Genomic DNA, 12,664 nt, shown 5'->3' on the forward strand with positions numbered 1-12,664 from the left:
AAAGCACTAAATGAAAGAGCAGCAGACCATTCTGTAGAGTTCTGGTCTAGTCAGATCATAATCCTCTATATATACATGAGCAAGTGAAACAAGTAATGTTTTTTTTTCATTTTAGGGTCCAAAAGGTGATCAAGGACCTATGGTATGTATTTTCAAAAATACTTATGTTTTGTAATGTTATAGATATTGATGGTCTAAATACCGAATAATTCTTTTCAACTTTGCATAACACCTAGTTATTGCACGTCAAAGCAATTTCCTTTACTTTAACCTGTTCCTTGCTCTAGGTTAAGTCACAGTTTTTGCACTCACAGTTGAAGTGCACACTGCACTAAGCAGGCCCCAATCCATGAATACACTGAAAACAGAGGCCATATAGAAAGAAAGTACAATGTTTATGAATTTGAACATCCAATGAAACACATACAAATCTTTGCCACTATATTTTTAATATAAATATATGAAAATCATCACCATGATCACATCAAAGAGATTAAACTGTTATATCATAGACTGCATTATGAGAAAAATATATATATATATATATATATATATATATATATATGAACTGCATATGACCTTTTAACATATTTTATTCTAGGGAGAGAGAGGTGCAGTAGGCGATATTGGCTTTCCTGGTCCCGAAGGCCCCCCTGGACCATCGGTAAGTGTTAACATTTATTAATAAAAATTTTCTTCTAGGAACTCAGCACAAAGGTATATAAGGAAATTACTGAAAAAATTTGCTATCCTATGGAAGAAGGCCCCAAAATGTTTTAAGCTCACATGCTTTCTTATCTACTTTTCCTTACTAGATGTTGGTGAGATAGTTAAGCCAGCAATGTCAGTATGAAGGTATTTTTAGATTGCCTTACATTCTACTCAGAAATAAGGATAAAGTCATTTTAACTCGAAGACCTTACATGATGTAAATTTTTTACTAAATTTCCCAGCCATAAAATCCTCAAACTAGATTTGCCTAAATGAAAATGTCATACGCCACAATTTGCCTAACTTTTGTTCTGCAATAGAAAATGCTTTCCTGTACATCCATCCTATTTACAGGTCAGGCAATGGACATTTTCTCTATCATGTTCACCCAAGATTTTCTGTTTTTTTTGGAAAATGCTAAACCTGTGTCTTTAAAAAGTGTTCAGCATTTTCCAGTGATTCTATTATCTGGGAGGGTGTTTTTGGGGAGGGGATTCCTTGAATTTCTTGTTGATGGTAGTGACTTTAAAGGGTCACCATGGAGGCTAAGAAGGCCTATATATCTTTAGATCTGCTGATGGCATTTGTAGGTTTTATGGCCTAAAACTGCCCATGCAAATTTTCATTATTTAGTATACCTAACATTTTTTTATTCTGGGGATCCATTCTTGACAGTCTATTTGACTATCAAAGTAGTAGTACTGAGTATAGAGGGAATATTGAAAGAATAAACATGTTGCATTCAGTTCCCCTTCCCTTCTGATAAAGTCTCTGTGAAGCTGCATTTAAAGTAAAATCTTTTAAAACCACAGTTTTGTCAGCAGTGTGCTTTCTTAGCAAATATGTATTCTAAATATGTCTTTGTTATGTTGCTTTAATGACTCATCTATAAAATGATGAATCACACTAGAATTATTTTTTTAAGCATAAACAGGAACTTTAACAGTGTGTACTCGGAGCTTTGTCTTGAAGGACATATTGTCCACCCACATACGCCAACACCATCCAAAGAGTCTCCTGTCACTGAAGACTTAGTCTGAGTCACAGTGTATTCTACATCAGTATATATATATATATATATATATATATATAATATATATATTTATATATTTGTATATGCTACTGTACAGTTATAATAAATGTTTAAATATTTTTTTATTTTGTTTGAACAGATTTTTGTGTTTTGTTAAAGTTTATTAATAAATTTATTAAATATCGGTGAGTTATGCCTAAGAATTATAGCCTACAATGAAAAATAAATTTCCATGAAAAAAATTGTAGCACTTTTTTCATGGAAATTTGGACCGAAAGGAGGTTAGGAGAGCACATTTTCTATTAGCGCAGCTCTTCATGACTTGGACTGGGAGACAATATTGTCCTCAAAGAACACAGAACAGAAATGGGAATGTTTCAAGTCTGTTTTGCAAATGTGCAAAACTTGAAAATAAAAGACAGATTGCAAAAGAAAGTAAGGCAAACCCAAAAATGTTTAAGTATATCAATAGCAAAAAGATCCGATCTGAGCATGAAGCCCCTTAAAGAATGTATTGGGGTTTGGAATCTGGGGATAAAGAAAAAGCGGATTTACTAAACACTTTTTTTTTTCCTCTGTGTACACAAATAAAATGGTCATCCTGATAAAGATATTAGTTGTAGACATAAAGACGTAGGCAAAAAAAGCAACTTGTGATAATGGGTCTCAAGTCCCGATGCGTTTCGCCAGCAAGGCTTCTTCAGAGGTTCTTGAGATCACTTTATCTTTATTTAAGATAATGAGATATCTTTATCAGGATGATTGAACTTGTAACCTGAAAAATGAGGTACTATGATGTATAACCCATATCTGTAGCATAAAAGGTCTATGTTGTATCTAGGGCTAAAGTATATGTTATTAAATCATTATTGTTTTCACACTATAATACCAAAAATCCTGTCTTTTCTTTCCTCTCTTTACTTATATGCTTTCCTTAGAAGCACAAAAAAAAACTGGGTATTACAGTTTTTAACTTCAGACAACAGCCATGGATCAACTATGTCTATAGAGTTTTATCTGAATACTTTAACCTTTTTTTTTTTGTTTTTTTCTATTATGGCACAATACATTGTCTAAGTAACTGATTTTTAAACATCATAAAGAAGCAATTCAGCTCAACCAGTTTATTACACAGTTGAAAACACACATAGGCTAGCTAAATGTCTGTTTACTAATACACATACATTTCAATGCTTATATGGCTGCAAAGCACATGGTAGGCATACAGGACCAGATTTCTGGATAGGCCATCCAGTCCATGGCCTAGGGCAATATGGCGACCAGGGGGGGCGCACCTCAGTCCCTCTAACTGCACTGTTTTGGCAAGTACAGACTGTTCGACTGGATTTGAGTCTCAGTCAATAGCTGGGCAGAGAGCAGGTACTGAACTTCTTACTGCCGCCCCTATTCATGTTCTTTGGGTCACTGGCATGAGGAAGGGGTACCCACTCTGCAACCTCACAGCCAGTCTGAACATAGCCTTAGTAGCCTGCTTTAAGAGTAGTGGGGGGGGGACAAGTACAAATCCAGCCCTGAAGATATAACAACACTTTTTAATGCCTGAAATCCTGCAGACTCTCTGCCAATGTCACCCCCATATATGCTCTTAATGAACATTATTACATTGATAACTCCTGTGAGCTATTTTCTGACAGCTTGCCTGGCTTCTTTCCCTACTTTTTCATCATATCACAGGAACATGCATATCTACTTCTGGATGATTTCATGTGACAGCTCAATATATAATGCATTTCCAGTAATTTTACTTCTTGACTAATTACTGTTGAAGGACTGTGTAAGTGAACTGAAGAGTGTTTTATGCACTTACCTGGAGCTGTTTATAACATATATTATACTGTTCATCAGGCTTTCTTGTTTGCTTTCTTTACCAGCAGAACTAAGAGCATCATACTTAGAGCAGATAACAGAACGTGTAACTGAAATAAAATGTGACTTAAAAAGGGGGGAAAATTAATTTTGACTAAATACATTTATTTGTATGTTTTGTAAAGTACATCCACACATTTTCACATTGCCAAAAAACAATAGTCCGCAACAGCAAAGAAATAGTTTCCATTTGGGTGATATCTTTTGGCTAACTCTGAAAATTTGACATCTACTGTATTGTGAAATTGTGCAGGCTCCTGGCGGGAAGATGTCAAGCAGTAAATGGGGCAGTAATCAACATATTAATAAATTACTAGCAGAGCAGTGGTCAGGACACCATGGTGATATGACTGCCTAAAGGAACAGTGACACCATGTCAGAGCAGAAATGTTCCTGTTTCCACTCATTAATTTAGAAAATGCGGGGAGTACGTTAGTGCTTTGTATACTAACTAAATATTAGAAAATAGAAATACTAGTGTCTAGCAGATCAGTCAGATGATATTGACACTGAGCCAGAATTACAGCCAGAGCTAAAATTATTTAATACAATTTTGTGCCTGTGGTTTCTCTTTAAGTTTTTTTTATTTATTTATTTTTTTTTTGTTTTTTCACACTTTGGTTTTCAACCTTACTGACAGTGCTACTTCCACTTAATGTAAAAAATCTTAGAATTCTTTTAGTGTAATCCTTAGACACAACACACATAAGTGATGATATTACTGTTCTTCAGATACCTTATGTTCAGACATAGTTCCCTTTAGTTTGTTTGTGTAATGTGTGTATTCTCGTATACTTCATTCCCCTACCCTCCCAGTGTGTTCAAAATGACAGATTTCCCTTCTTGAACATTGGATGTTTTGCACCTCTTTCCAATTTTTTTCTTTTGCTATTTGAATATTCCATTAAATGTACTTGTTTATGTTGTGAAATTCACCCCCCCCCATTCCTGAAACAGCTTTGGATCTGCTTCATTACTCATCATCCTGACTGGTGTGGGTCATTTGTTTTCTTGTTAAAACAGGCATGCAAGAGATTGTATGCTGCACGTATAGGTATAGTATGAAAAAACATTATTAGGCCGAGCAAAGATCAATATCACATTTCAATTAGACAGCACAAAGCAACACTCTCTCCCAGCTGGGAAGCAGGTGCACAAATTGCAAGAAAACAGCACAAGCAGCTGAGCGATGTTCCTTTTTATCAGTGTTCCCCAGCTCTGCAGCCACAACACTATGATAAATTGTCTTCCTATTGTTTCTTGAAATGATGTCTAAGGTAAGTCCCCTGAAATGACATTCATTTACACAGGCCTCTTCTAGACTTGCTCCTTCCAGCCATGAGTCAGGTGAACACTCTCGGCTTCATCACATTTGGCTGGTAGCCCAGTTTGTTTCCCTCTAATCTTCTTTTTGATCCCATCTGACAGTGTCAGATGAGAACTAAGTTACATCACCTACTTCCAGTTTTCCCCCAGTCAGAACATGTTGTGCTTTGCATATGAATTGCAAATTTCGATGAACTTGTCATATGACAGTGCCCATGTTGCACATTCTAGATGAAGTGTACCGTTTTGTGATTTTCCATTATATTGTTTTCATGACATTTACATTTTTGCAGTAATGCGATTGTCTTTAAAGCACAATGTGCATGGAATAAATCTTTACTTGGATTATTGCAATTTAGCCTTGTTATATTGCTGTCACAAAATAGTAACAATCTCCATATTGATCTCCCAGCTCAGTAAACTGAATTGTCCGAATTTACTATTGATTGATTCTACCAGTTTACCTAATAGATTGCTAGTTTGAATCAATGCAATCTTTTACTAGCTAGTAAAATCTTGCAGAGAAAGATTAGGTATGTACACAAATCCATTCTCTTGTCAATGATTGAGAGTAGGAGTTTAGGATACTACTTTGTACATAATTAATTGTGACAGCAACAAACTTTTTTAATTGTAGTACAGTGAGGGAAAGAAGTATTCGATCCCCTGCTAATTTTGTAAGTTTGCCCTCTGACAAAGAAATGACCAGTCTATAATTGTAATGGTAGTTTTATTGTAGATGTAAGTAACAACAAAAAACCCTCAAAAACCCAGTGCTCAAAAATCAGAGCATGATGTGCATTGTAATGAGAGAAATAAGTATTTTATTCCCTATCAACCAGTCTGGAGACTGGCTAGGCCACTCCAGGACCTTCATGTGCTTCTTCTTAAACCACTCCTGTGTTGCCTTGGCCGTGTGTTTTGGGTCATTGTCATGCTGGAATACCCATCTACGACCCATTTTCAATGCCCTGGCTGAGAAAAGGAGGTGCTCACCCAAGATCTAACGGTACATGACCAAGTCCATTGTCCCTTTGATGCAGTGAAGGTAGCCTGTCCCCTTAGCAGAAAAACACCCTCAAAGCATATTGTGTCCACCTGCATGTTTGACGGTGGGAATGGTGTTCTTGGGGTCATAGGCAGCATTCCTCCTCCTCCAAACACGGCAAATTGAGTTGATGCCAAAGCGCTCAATTTTGGTCTCATCTGACCACAACACTTTCACCCAGTTCTACACTGGATCATTCAGATGTTTGTTGGCAAACTGCAGATGGGTCTGTACATGTGCTGTCCTGAGCAGGGGGACCTTGCGGGCTCTACAAAATCTCAGGCCTTCACGGCTCAGTGTGTAACCAATTGTTATCCTGGTGACTACGATGCCAGCTGTCCTGAGATCATTGACAAGTCCCCCCCTGTAGTTCTGGACTGCTTCGTCACCAATCTCATGATCCCTGCAACTCCACGTGGGGAGATCTTGCATGGAGCCCCAGACCGAGGGAGACTGACAGTTATTTTGTGTTTCTTCCATTTGCGAATTATCGGGCCAACTGTTGTAGCCTTCTCACCAAGCTGCTTGGCCATAGTCTTGTAGTCCAGTCTAGCCTTGTGTAGGTCTGCAATCCTGTCCCTGACATCCTTAGACAGCTATTTGCTCTTGGCCATGGTGGCTAGTTTGGAATGTGATCTGAGTTTTGAGCACTGGGTTTTTGAGAGTTCTTTGTTGTTGTTCTGTCTCTCACAGCTAGCTGTCTCATAAACCTACCATTACAATTATAGACTGGTCATTTCTTTGTCAGAGGGCAAACGTACAAAATCAGCAGGGGATCAATTACTTCTTTCCCTCACTGTATTTCATATAATAAAGCGCAAAATTTGTTTTTGAAGAAAACTTTTTCTTTCTTATTTCGGATGCAGTAGGATATAGTTAAAACTCCTGTATGTCTTTTTCCTGTTTGTGTTCAGTTTCTGATTTGTATTCATTCAGACCCTATTATTATCCATGATTATTTCTAAATTTAGTTACACTATTTTGGTCTAATAGTAGCTAATGACTTTTGAGTTATGTAGGTTTTGAATAATTGTGCACAGGAGGTTTTTGTAAGCAAACTAGCAGTAGCAGGCCATTTTAAACATTTTCAGTTTATTTCTAGTATACAGTAAGATTCAGACCATATATGTTAGCCAAGTAATAGAAAGGAAATACATTTATCAGTGCCAACTTGGCAGCTACTGGCCATCCGCAGGCATGCAGCAGCTAGAAAGGAAGACTATATTCTTAGTTGTGCAGCTACAAAATTGTAGAGCCCTTAACACTGGTGCAGCAAAACCATTGCCACTTAACTATTGAAAGCTATAAAACTCAGAAACCTTACATTTCTTATTTAGCTCACAAGCGTATCAATTGATGATTTAATAGGCAAAAGTTTCAATGAACTTTGATTCCACGGTATTCTAGCTTTTGGAGATATTCAAAGCTTTAAGAACTGAGCTAATTTTATTCACATATACAATACTACCATCTAGTGGCTTTTTATTAGCAAATGAACATTATGTTATATTACTATACATCATCAGTTAAAATTTCGCATAAACCCTTATCACATTCCATTGTAAATAGAGGTCCAAACAGAGGGGCTAATGAAGTGTCTTTTGCTTCTGTCAGAACAAATTATATCATGTTAGAAGATAAGTATATTTTTAGAATGCAGTTATTTCTATTAAAAATGATTCTTAAAAAGATAATGAGTATATGCAGTGTCTGATCATTTTAGTGGAGTAGTAATATACAGACCTTATTGATGATCGTGTATTGTTCTTACAACATTTTTCTAAAAAGCTGAAGCTTTGTTTCAAGAAAAGAATTGTGCATAGTTAGATTATGGAATGTACAGCATTGCTAACACAGTGCAGAAATCAGGTCTATATTACATAAGTAACATGGGAAGGAAGGGGGGGGGTTGCATAATGTAAAACATTGCAAAAAGAATTCAGAGGTCAGGAGTAGAACACAGATCACAACATAACGTTCAATAGTATGTATAACTTTCTCTTCTGCATTAGGCAAAAAGGTTATAGGATCAGCAGTCAGTTGGAGGAAAAATACAAAGACCTTTGCAGACCTAAACATGACTTAGAATGGTTAAAGAACTCCCCATTATCATTGTCAGTGGGAGAAATAATCCACTCTACCAGCATCTACATCCGTGGGCAATGGTGGTCTGCTCATTAACCCCACTCCCCCCTTACCAGACACTTCCAATCAGTGAGGATCCACCAACCAGCAGTGTCAGGAGAAACATCTTATGCTATGGTTTGGCCTGACTTTTGATATGCTGTGGTGTGTTGACACCTTAACCCACCGCACAGTAACGTTCATTAAATGTACCGCAGTGGAACACTATGACTTGAATGGGGCCCAAAAAGTTCCCACATCCTTTAAAGGCATCGGTGGTCAGTGGTCTAACCCCACTCTCTCACTTTCAACACAGAGAATGGTGTGTTAATCCCCTCCCCCCTTTTAAAACATTGGTGGTCAGTGTTGTTTTCTCCTCTTTCTTCCAAAAGCATTGGTTGTCCATGTCCCTCTCCCAAAGCCATTGATGGTTAGTTTAGTTCCCCCATCCAAGGGCATCGGTGGTCAGTGGTGTTATTGCCCCTTCAGAGGTATTGGTGGTCAATTGAACCCCCTTTGGCATTGGTGTTCAGTGATGTCCCCCCACTACCTTATGACATCAGTGGTTAGTGATTTTAGGATATGTGTTTTCCTCCCACCTTTTAGCATTGGTGTTTAGTGGGGACAGCTGTTGGCTCATATATTTCCTGCTAGAAGATCACTCCGCTGGTCAATAAATGCATAGACTAGCTATAGGCACTGGAATACTACTTCAAAAGCCAAATCAGTGGGAATCCAGAATATGTTTAAATCCCAGGAAAATTTCAGAAAATATGGGATGGGTTGGAGGTCTGCATAACTGACTGGCATGTATGCTTGCTTGCAGCGACAAAGTGAATAAAGGCACACTGTACATGCAGGGGTTTTTGGGACAGTTACAATGCAGGGGTTAGTTAAGTTTTCAAATGTTGGGTTGAGTATAGATTTTACCTGGTTTGGGCATGCGTGGGCCTTCCTATTTTTTGTATTCTTCTATGTGCCTGACTCTTATAAAAATGGAAACTGTATAAATGTTTACAGCATTGAGCTAATGTTTGTTCTGGAACAGTCATCTTGGCCTAAAGAGTATTCCCTGCCATATTGAAACTTTCTTAACCCCTCCTAAAAAAAACAAATACATATAATGTTGCTTTTCAGTCCAGATGTTGTCTCTGCTGTCCTATTGCAGAATTTTTTACTTTATGTTCACCTGGTAAGGCTGTAAATCTGTGAATAACACACGTCCCTCCTTGTTTCACCTTTGGAGGAGCCTATAAGAAAGAGCCATGGTATTAACACAGGCTGGACTTCAAACATGCCTGTCTTTGTTTATCTCTGTTACACGATGAACTAACAATACTAGTCATTTACAAAATAGTGAGTTACTTATTTCAGCCATATCATTCTTCTGTTTCTAGCTTCACCTTATTTTTTTCTGCCTTAATCCAATGTTTATTCCCATAATTACATGATGAGTTTGCAGCACTGACTCTTTGCAGATGTTCATATTTCCTTCAGCATGGAGCCCCCTCTATCAGGAAGTTAGCATTCTTACACATAGCAAGATACAGGCATCGTCTGATATCTCTTTATATAGGACAAGGTTTTTATTAGTGCACACATGGTCATTTAATTGACAATGTTATACTTACAGTGCTAAAATCATGTATACAGCTTTATATTTCCAGTGTATTATTTAATAGTCTTGATTTACCAAATCAAAATGACGTGTTCAAAAATTACTCAGTTGCTAAAGTAACACATGTTTAAAGTAATCTCACATTCTTGGAATGGCTTGATACCGAAGAAATGAATTGAAGAAAATTGAGAATGGAATATACATCTTAAATAAAGCCAATAAAACAGCTTTCAGAGGTCTATTTATAAACATCTTCACCCAAAATTTATCCAAAAAGTATCCAATTTAACAAGAAATCTGTGAGTCAACTTAATCAAACTTCATAATTTTCTAATTGAATTGAGTATGAAAATATGTGAAATTTAAGTGAATCTTGGGTAAAATCATTTATAAATAAATGCTAAGTGTTTTACTATGTTGGTTTTCTTGTGTTTTGGCTTTGATGTGTATTGTTAATATACCTAGGATTTTAGAATATATGCAGAACTGTGTCTTTTTTAATTATTTTTAATATTCCTTTAAAATATTTAAACATACTTTAATGGTTGCTTTTCCTCCTTCACTTTCTGAGTTATATAAAAACTCTATAATGTTTGCATCAATAATTTATATACTTCTGTGTTCTTACCGTGTGTTCACTATAATCCATCAAAGGGAAAGAAGCTACCTACTGTCTTATCTTAACAGTTTTGGGGCATGTAATAATTATGTTTTCCCTCTATGCACAATGATTCTGTTCTTCAGATATAAAGATACTTTAAAATTCCATTTATTTTTTTAATTCATACTGTGGTACTGCTGTAGTTGCCATGGTATTTAGTTTGAAGGTAGTGCTCAAAAAGTACAAAATACAAAAACTTAAGATGATATAAAAAGCGAAAAAGCAAAATGTATGTTTGGTTTTAGTACTGCTCAATAATCCGCTCTCTTACAGTACCACAAGTTCATTGTTAATTCCTTATGTATTCCAACTCCAAAGCTTTGTTTCTTTCCTACTTTAACCCTATACAAAATGTTGAATGTAATTATTAATTATATGAACTGTTTTTAGTTATTGTATATAGATATATAATATATGTATATATTGGCATCTCTCTCCTGTGCATGCAGGAAGTTCTGACTCTGGGTGTGCCTACGCTACCAAGCTTTATCAGTTTCGTCCAACCAGCCGGCCAAACAGGAAATAGCCTCTTAACCATCCCTGGCTATTTAGCTAGCTCAGACACAGCACTCTCTTTTGCTGTCTTCCACAATTGTGTTGCAGAAACTCTGGCTCCTTCATTCACATTTGGAGAGCATTTGAGAAAATTCAGTATTTTATGAAGAAAAAAAAAACAACATTAAACCGTTTTACAGTAGCCTGATTCTGTATATTGATGCATTGATAGAAACAAATAAATTGCTGCCTTGTCTAAATTCATGATTTAGGGCAAAAGTTAGTTGAATATAGGGGGAAAACATTTATGAATAGACCCCCTTGTCTTAGCAGAAATCTTTTTTAATTGATTATATTCCTTATAGTGGTTATCCATCATCTGTGCAGCTAAAGGTCTTAAATTCAGGTCCACTCAAGGTTGTGGGGCTCTTAAATTGAGATAAATTAACTAAGAGGTAAACAAAATGTATAGTTTAACAATAATTGACAATGCACATTGTATGTGTTTTTTGTTTTTTTTTAGTTCTGCTTTCTAAATGATGCAAACAAAAAAGACTGGACTGCAGTGCATCTCAACTTTTGGCAGCACAGCCAGGTTTAGCAAAATGTTTACATTTTTCCTAAGCGTGGTTTGTTTCTGCTGGGAAAAATTCAACACCTTTTTTTAGTTTTGGTAGAAATAGGGAACCTGACAGGGGTTTTAAACCTGTACAGTAGAAAAAATAGACCTATCCTCTAAATACCCCATTTAAATTGCTTAGTGGTATGGGCTAGTGCTTCCTTGGGATCTCTGTACACAAATCCAGGCTATAGATCAACTGAATATCCTATATGATATAGTAAAAACCAATATAAATACCAATAAAAAATTATGATTTTTACTATCTTACTACTACAACTGGTATTACTGCATGTTTATTATACCTTGACTTTTTGTAAAGCAAGGAAAATGAATAAAATGTGATTTTATAAACTATTATGGGAATGCATTTAATAAGGGTTTTTAAATTATATAAACCGCCTACACAGCCATTTGAATTATTGTTTTGTGTATTTTAATTTTAATGTATTGTAACAAGTAGAATGTATTTATTTTTGTCACCTGTTCTATGCTCTTTTGGCTAAAAAAAAGTAACACTAATTGAATTATTACCTAGCAAAAAAAAAAATCTTGTTTGTTGAGCATGGTTTCTATCAGTTTTGTAACTTCTAGACTTTGACAAATAGCTGCTATAATCACCCTTCCTGGGTACACAGTGTGTGCTTTTTCAAAGCTTGATGAGGAAAGAGAACTGATGATCTAAAACTCATGTGCGCCTATGCAATGCAATTCAATGACTTAAATTCCATATATCATTTCTAGGGAAGAAACGGAAATGATGGATTACCAGGTTCAGCGGTGAGTCATGTTTAATTTCATTGCTTGTAATAACTTCAGTGAACAAACAATAACATTTCTGTTCCAATCTTCGATTTTTGTATTTTTCCAAAATCTCTTCAATAAATTATTTTTTCTACTTTTCAGGGAGCGCCAGGGCGACCAGGTGACAGAGGTCCAAAAGGGGAACGTGTAGGTTTTTTTAAAAAAAACTTTTTCTTATTGTTTAAGTGGGCTGTGAAATGATTGCTAACTACTAACAAATGTCTGTGGCCATGTATCAGGAATACAGCTTAGCTCACAGTTACTGCTGTCCTGCATTGATATGAACATCTTCACATGCTGCTGTTGACATTTAGTATTCTACAGTAAGCCACAGGTTG

At 36.2% G+C, this 12,664-nt stretch overlaps 1 long non-coding RNA gene across 1 annotated transcript; it reads left to right on the forward strand.

The window, feature by feature from the left end:
• Positions 1-601: 601 nt before the first annotated feature.
• On the forward strand, positions 602-12,474 carry LOC140344867 (uncharacterized). Its single transcript, XR_011923690.1, has 3 exons — positions 602-664; positions 12,267-12,302; positions 12,429-12,474. It is a non-coding gene; the product is annotated as an uncharacterized lncRNA (long non-coding RNA).
• The last annotated feature ends 190 nt before the right edge of the window (positions 12,475-12,664 follow it).

Source organism: Pyxicephalus adspersus, unplaced genomic scaffold (assembly GCF_032062135.1).
Source record: "Pyxicephalus adspersus unplaced genomic scaffold, UCB_Pads_2.0 Sca109, whole genome shotgun sequence".
NCBI classification, from domain to species: domain Eukaryota; kingdom Metazoa; phylum Chordata; class Amphibia; order Anura; family Pyxicephalidae; genus Pyxicephalus; species Pyxicephalus adspersus.